The 8675-nt window shown below is 37.0% G+C and overlaps 1 long non-coding RNA gene across 1 annotated transcript; it reads right to left on the reverse strand.

Annotated features, from left to right (window-relative positions):
- Nucleotides 1-576: 576 nt before the first annotated feature.
- On the reverse strand, nt 577-8166 carry LOC117276613 (uncharacterized). Its single transcript, XR_004506879.2, has 2 exons — nt 7950-8166; nt 577-866 (listed from the first exon to the last, which is right to left on the reverse strand). It is a non-coding gene; the product is annotated as an uncharacterized lncRNA (long non-coding RNA).
- Nucleotides 8167-8675: the final 509 nt, after the last annotated feature.

Genomic DNA, 8675 nt, shown 5'->3' on the forward strand with positions numbered 1-8675 from the left:
TACTAAACCACCATTGAGGTCAGCCACGGTGCTTACTGAGTACTGTGTCAGTATACTCATACTATACTTTTGTATATTTTAATGCTCTCTGGTACTAGCGAGGACCCATGAGATAGCATAAGGGTTGACATTTGCAGTCTTTGCATTGAGCTACTATGATTGGATTTGCAGCCACATTCCATATTTACTTGTTTATGTCTTTTATTTTAGACGGAGATTGAGACAGTTGTATTAGTTAGTCATTAGTTACTCTTGACTTGTACTACCAGTTCTTGAGAGATTATTATTTATCTATGATTACTCTTAGACTACTTCATTATTCTTGTTAAGTATTTTATGATTATAATGTTGATGATTGATTTGCCAAGTCAGTGGTGTTATGTACCATCACGACCTTGGTGGAGTTTGGGTCATGATAATCAAGCACTCTTCTCCTTTTTCTATATGGATGAATAGAGAAATATAAATCAAAAACAACATACTTGTCACTATCCAAAATTTTACTGAAGTCGTGATGGGGCCTAACACCGGTTTCTAGGCAAGACAACAACCAATAAGTAGAAATAAACAATAAAATAGCGTGAAATAATCTCAACAGCAGAATAACATAAATAACTGAAGTTATTAGCAACAATACAATTGAAAACTACCTCACGGTCTAGTGCCATCAAGTACATGACCTCTATAGAATTTAAATATAGAGTTTAAACCAAAATACAGTACTATCTGAAAGATTTAACAGTAATAACATGAACTAAGAGAAAAGGGACTTCAAGGCCTGCGAATGAAATAGAAGATACCTCGAAATCTCCAAACTGGTACAGATGCGACTCTCTAGCAATCACCCCTCTCAGCAGCACTTGGATCTGTACATAAAGTGCAAATTATAGTATGAGTACAACCGAACCCATGTACTCAATAAGTAACAAGCCTAACCTCGAGCTCAAAGTAGTAACAAGCTTGGTAAGGCCCAATACTAACTTTCCATGCCAACAACAATAACAATATAATAATAACAAGAAAGAGCAACTCAATTGTATTCTATCACATTAAGAGGAAACATGCATGCTTTCTACACTATTCATTCAAGGCATCAACTTTTAAAGACATCAATTATCAACTAGCATGAGGAGATTGCGAGTCTATGCCTGCATAACAAGTATCCCTGTAAAAACTAATAATATCATAGTTTAAATCTTCAAGTGAGCACAACCTCAACACATACATAGTATTAGGCACGAATACCCCTCGAACACCACACAATCACACACTCAGCATTGTACGGGTGTCTGGCATTAGCCCTCTCTAAGCACGTATCAAATGCATGCACTCACAGGGCCTAAAGTAATATGGGTTATCACTTGACTTCGGATGGGCGGATCCTAGCCCAAGAGCTAATCGGATCAAAAGTCAATGATCATTATAACCCAGCCCAAATGGTCTGGCGTACGCCTTACCTCACTATCAATACCACTCAGCTCAATATGGGGTCTGGCTTCTGCATCACCTCACTACCAATATCAACACGGCTCTATGGCCCAAGTTCAGTCATTAATCGCTCAAATCTCAATATGCCAGCATCTCATAGTATCAAGATCAATATGCCACTCGGATTATACCAACATGCCATAATTTTGCTCAAACACGTGTGACACAATAAGGACACCAATAACATGTGAAATAACATATAAGAAAGTGCACCGAGATGGTAATATAACACGCGGGTAGAATATCATGACTGGAAAACTATGACAACAATCAAAGAAAACATCTCGACTTAGCAAAATAGCTTTATCATGTCTTAAACGGATAAGCACATAGCCTAGACATGATTTCTAGCATGAATAATAGCACAAATAGTAATACAAGTAGAAAACATAAGGTAACAAGGAGTCATGATAGCAAAAAAAGGCACACGATAGCCTAAGGTCTACCTGGATCATGAATAACTACGTTGTACGCATATACGCGTCACTCCTAACATGTAACAAGTATCATAGCCAATGGAAATTTTACCCTCAAACCAAGCTTTGACAAGTTACTTACCATAATGCACGGAATCAATACTCCAAAAATGCCTTGCCTCTCAAATCAGCCTCCGAATGAGTCAGATCAAGCAAATAATAACTCAATAACGTCTCTAACACATAGTCATAGGAATTAATTCCAAACAATAAAACTTCGATCTTTATTCAATTCTCAAAAAGTCAACAAAAGTCAACATGGGCCCACACGGTCAAACCCCGAGTCAAAGGGTAGATCACGGCTACCCATAACCACACGAGTCCAAATATTTCATTCAAATCTGACTCTAAATCGGGGTTCAAATCTCAATTATTCATTCTCAAATTTTTTTTACAAAAACCCCAATTTTCTCCCTTAGATTTAATCAGCCAATGCCAAAATCAAGGATGGAATCACGAATAATAATCAAATTCGAGTTAAGAACACTTATCCAATCCAAGTGGGTAAAAATCGCCTTAAAATCGCCAAATTCGAGCTCACAATTTCAAAATATGACAAAACGAAGCCAAACCCTCGATTATAATATTCTGCCTAGTGGTTTCACATCTACGACCATTTCTGCCGCTTCTGCAACATCTATTCTACGACAAAAGACTCGCTTTAGCGAGTTTCACTACAATCATGATAACTCGCATTTGTGGCCAAATATTTGCTTATGCGGATCTGCTCCTGCAGACAGAACTTGCACCTACACAAGCGCATTTGCGCACAGACCTCCATATCTGCGGACTCCCCTACCCAGGCCCAGTTCTGCTTCTGCGGACCCCTCCATGCACCTGTGATCGCACGTGAGGTCAAAATTCTGCAGGTGCGATATACCAAAACCATACCTGCCACCCAAATGATCCGGAATCCATCTTAAACACACCCGAGCCCTCGGGACTCCGTCCAATCACACCAATAAGTCATAATACCTTTCCCAAACCTAACTAAAGGCTCAAAAAAGTAGAAATTAACACCAAAACTAAGAATTATCAATCAAGATCAATCTCTTAAGTTCATAAACTCACAACTTCAAACCAAGCGTCTGATTCAAGCCTAACCGGTCCGGATTATAACCAAACTTTGCACATAATTTTCAAATGGCCAAAAAAAACTATTCCAAGTCTCAGAACCATAATCAGGACCCGATATATTCAAAGTCAACTTCCGATCAAACCTATGAACCTTGTGAACCTTCAACTTTCCAACTTTCGATAATTAGAGCTAAAAAACCTTAAGAATCTCTTAATTCAAATACGTACATATGCCTAAGTCCAAAATTACTATATGAACTTATTGAAATCATCAAAACACGAATCTGAGGTCGTTTATTCAAAAGTCAAACCTTGGTTAACTCTTACAACTTAAGCTTCCAAAATAAAACTAAGTGTCCCAATATAGTCCAAAATCTTCTCGAAAACAATCCCACCTATCCTCGCAAATCACCCAACATCAAACACACATACGAAGAACTTCAAATAGGGGAATGTGGCTAAAATACACAAAATGATCGGTCAGGTCATTACAATATTGGCTTCAATTAAGCACTATTGTCTACATTATTAGTAAAACCCACCATTAAATTTAGGGTTTTCAAGATTTCCATGAAGTATGGAGTATTATTTCCATATAAATGATGTTTTTCCTTTTCTAAACTTTATTAGCTCTTTTACGTCTTGACCACCTAATTTTTTGTTTTGACTAGCTCCCTCAACTTAGTATAGAACATGTTATGGAGATAACACCTCACCCTTTATACTCATATCATCTTTTTTATGCCAAAAAAGTTAGCATTTTACTTCATTAATGAAAAAAAGAGCAACCTTTTAGTAATTGCTTTTCTTTCACTTGTTTTTCTCGACATAAATCTCACTCCCAAAACAAACCCTGTGAAAGCCAAATGGAAATAAAGAAGATAAGGAGAAGGATGAAGAGGAAGAGGAAGAAGAGAAAAATATTTTACCGAAACCCTCATGCTACTCTACCAAAACCTATTTAAAAGGGAGAAAACGAAAAACAGATCATGAAAACCAATAATCGATAGCTTATAATTTCTTAATACCCAAAACAAACATATAATCAATGAACAACACATATAATAAAAACCCTCAAGTTATAACCATGAAAATTCAAGTATATCAGCGTCGTAACAGTAGCTAAAAGGAAGGCATAACAAAGAAAAAAGATCCAGTACATAATTAGTTCGGATTAGGTTAGAAAAAAATCAAGCACAAAAAATTAAATCATATTTCTCAGGATTTTTTAATCCTCATCTCAAAATCATCAAATCTTTTCAGTTCCTCCATGTTTGACGGAGCAGGCGAAGAAAAAAAGAAACCATAAAGACAAAAGTACAATATGGAGATACCTACACTATCATACAGAAGAAATGTAGAATCCATAATAGCACCAAATCACAACAAATAGACCCAAAATAGAATAAATCAAACCAGTATTTCAAACAAAATAGTAACTTAGGGAAAATAGAATAAAAATCAGTAGTGTAAAGAATATCACTCCCTTCCACGCTTTGCTGGAAGAAAAAAGGGCATAGTTTGGGCCTTTAAACATATTCTAATGAATTTAATGTTTCGAGCATTCTACTTATCGCAACCTCGTCGAAGTAAATTTTAGACCACCTATATTAAATTGAAAATGCCTAAAACTTAAGGAGACAACAGATAGCACGAAAGAGTTAGCACTGGTGTTTATTACTCTAGTTTTAAAAAATATAGCGAGAAATAACATATATCAAAATAAAAAAGACTATGAGAAATCGGGACCCAATTCAGGAACTCAATTTAAGAATTAGATTGAACAAGTCGATGAGATTGTAGAAGATCTCGGGAAACTTCAACAGTAAAAAAATAGAGAAATTTAGAGAAAAAATAGAGAAGAAATAGAGAAAATATCTATAATGCACATATATTCCACAAGCATGTATACAGGCATTTATATGACAAATCATACAACTGAAAATAAAATCCACATTGCAATAACTGCTATGTAAGGTCCCGTAAAACTTTACCTAAAATCCAGAATTTTATGGTGCCGAGGTAGACTTATGTGTTAATGATTGTAGAGATTCTTCGCGGCGGACTTTTTGGGTTGAACAGTGCATTGGGGAGTTGAAGAAAACTTTTGGCAGAATAGAACATTTCTGCGGCCCACTATGCGGTCGCAGAATCACTTTGCGAGCTGCAGAATGGTCGCAGAGTGAAGCAGAAAACTGGGCGAATTTTGGATGACATTTTACGGTCAATTATGTGACCGCAAAATAGTTTCGGGTTCTGCACACCAATCGCAGAACCAGCATGGAGATTTTTCGGAGGGAAGTTCTGCGGCGCATTATGCGACCGCAGAACAGGTCTGCGGTGCATTATGCGACTGCAAAACAGGTCTGCGGGCTGCAAAACTGCCGCAGACCCAACCCGAAGGTCCCAGTTTTGGAGCACCAATTGTGCGGTCGATTTGCGAACCGCAGAAGTGTTATGTGGTCATATATGCGACCGCATATCTATGTCGGGGCTTCATTTTTTTAATTTTATAATTCGACTCCCATTTTATTTATCTAGCCTAAGGGTTCATTTTGGGGGATTACCAGATGTTTTAGAGAGATGAGAGAGTTATTCTAGAGAGAGGAATGGGATGGATAAGGATTTCACTACTCAACTTGAGTCAAACCTTGAAATCTCATCAAGAGGAACTTGTTAGGGCTTCTAAAAGGTAAGAATTTCTTCCCCCAGTTCTTCAATTTCGGATTTTTGGGTCATAGAGAGTGTGATTCTTGTATGAGAGAGTATTATTATACATGCATGTACCAACGAGATGTATGGGAAGGTTGTTGAGCTCAAAGGGGTAACGATTGGGTTGTGGGATGAATGAATCCACCATAGAAGAATCTTGAAATCATAATGCATACCTAGTATTTGATAAAATACTTAAATGAGGTGAACCCACAAATATCTTCATAACTATAGTTCAATTTTGTTATGTTTCTAAATAAATTGAGGTTGCTAGAGTTTTCGGAATATTGTAGTAATTTAAGGAAGCTCAAAGCAAAATATGTTGGCTAAACTCTTCTCTTAGAATTGAACCTCACATTACCCTTGTATGTTCTGAGTTGATCATCATGAATCGATTATTCCGAATAAGCTTTGTGGCAAAGATATATGTTCAATACGTGTTTCAAATGCTCTTATTATATTGTGCTACTAATTGAGGATGTGTTTAAAGTATGGATTACGTATCTTCATGTTATAACTCCAAGTCGTGTTTCAAATGAAAGTTATTACACCAAATTATGTAAAGATTGTAATTGGGATTACACCTCCACCTACATATATATTGGGGTGAGGTGGCAGGGCCGCTTTGTGTAGGATTCTAGTATTGTTGTTATACCACCACTCGCACATATTGGGATGAGGCAGCGGGACCGCTTTGTATAGAGTTTTGGTATTGTGAGTACACCTCCACCCGCATACATTAGGGTGAGGCAGAGGGGCCGCTTTATGTAGTATTGTGATTTCACCTCCACCCGCATACCTTGGGGTGAGGCGGCAAAGCCGCTCTGTGTAAAGATAGTTGTAGAGGATCCCCGACTTGAAATTTATAATGTTATTGGAAGTTCTTAATAATATTTGTTTTGACTTGTATGGCTATCTAAGCCCTATTATTGTTACCATGACTCATCATATTCATGTTGTATTTCCAAGTTCTTGAATAGATGTTTTGGTTTTCGTACTATTACTATTCGACATGTACTAACGTCTCTTTTGTCGGGGGCACTGCATCTTTAATAGATGCAGGTGGTTCCACAGCGGGAGGCATTGACCAGTGATAGCGGTATACTTTTTTCCAGCTGACTTGGTGAGCCCCACTTCATTCCGGAGTTGTGTATCTTTACTCCGTGTGTATTATGTTTTGAGGTATAGCCGGAGTCTTATTGCCGGCACCATCATTGTACTCTTTTATATCTATTAGAGGCTCCGTAGACATAGTGTGGGTTGTGTATTAGTGTGGAAAAGTTAAACTAAAGATGTCATAATTGTATCTCATACTTCCACTATAAAACTATAGTTGTGAAATGTATTGTTTTGGAGACTTATAACTGAAGTAACTAATGGTGATGGAACTAGTATTGTTCATGAACCCTCGTGGTATTAATTAATGAAGATTATATTCTCTTTTGTTTATGGGTGAGTTGGGTAGAAGGAAATCCAGCAGGCTTGCTCGGCCGAGTTATCTCGGTTGAGCGCCGGTCGCGCTCCCCGAGGTCGGGGCGTGACATGCTACTTTTCCCTTCATTGCTAATTAAAATGTCAACTGTAAATCTTACAGAATAATTCTTCTATGAACTGGAACTAAGTGTGACTATACCCCTTGGTTAAAGCGATCATTCTTCTCAAGGATAAAAATTAGGAAACCAAATATAGAGATCATAAAAACTTCCTAAGTAGTCGTATCAACTGAAATGTCATCCCATTTCACTAGAACTTGATTTACATCTTTATTTCTCTTAATCATTCTCCACTATAAAATAGCTTTGGGTTTGGGACACAATGGACTAGTAAGATCAAGTAGGGAGGTAAGGATATCTGTGAAGAAAGCTGGTACATTTATTTAGCAAAGAAACATGAAAAGTGAAGTGGATTTTGACTGAATCTGGAAGCACAAGGGTATAAGCAGCCTCTCCAACCTTCTTAATAATCGAAAAGGACCATACTACTTGCTAGCAAGCTTATTTAAAGATTGTTGAGAAACTAAAATGGGTTACAATTTAAGATACACCTAATTCCCCATATCAAAAGCCCTTTCTGTTCTATGCTTGTCTTTTATTTATTTCATTCTAAGTTGTGCTCTAGTAAGATAAAATTGTAGTACTTGTAGCTTAAGTTTCCTTTATAACAACCAAGAATCCACTTCATCATGAGCTGACTTACCTGGCAAATAAGGAAGATAAAGAGAAGGTGGCCTTCCATATAAAGCTTCATATGAAAAACACTCAGTAGACGAGTGAGAAAAGCAATTGTACTATCACTCTGCCATAGCTAAACGAGACTTTCAATAGCCAGGAAATTCACCGCAGAAACACCTCAGATATATCTCCAAACACTTATTTACCACCTCAGATTGCCTATCCATACGAGGATGATAAGTAGTAGACAAATGTAATTTCACTTCCTATAAAGTAAAGAACTTCTGCCAGACCTAACTCAAGAAAATAGTGTCCCTATCACTGACATTTAATGACATTATCCATAACGTTACACCCCATGTTTTCGTACGTGAGAGTACGTTGTAAGTCAACTGATGTAAGCTCAGAAATTATATCATCTTTGAAAGTACATAAATTAAGTTAATCATGTTACCATGGAGGTTACAAATATTTAAGATCAAGAATAACAAGCACCAAGAGGGTTGGAAGGCTTAGAAACTAAACGAATTGAGGAAAATAAGTCTCGTCAAAAGTCGACCGGAATGTTATAACATATACTTTGGGGTGATACTAGGGTGATTAAAATTATAAGGAGGTTATTATATGAGTTATTTTAGTCATATCATAGTCGTGTGTTACGTTTTGAAGTCAAGCGAGTTGTGGAACAAAAGTTTGCAAAGGTCATCACAAGTTACATTCATAAATATGCTGAAAATTAGGTCAAATGTAG

This window comes from Nicotiana tomentosiformis, chromosome 4, assembly GCF_000390325.3.
Source record: "Nicotiana tomentosiformis chromosome 4, ASM39032v3, whole genome shotgun sequence".
NCBI lineage: Eukaryota > Viridiplantae > Streptophyta > Magnoliopsida > Solanales > Solanaceae > Nicotiana > Nicotiana tomentosiformis.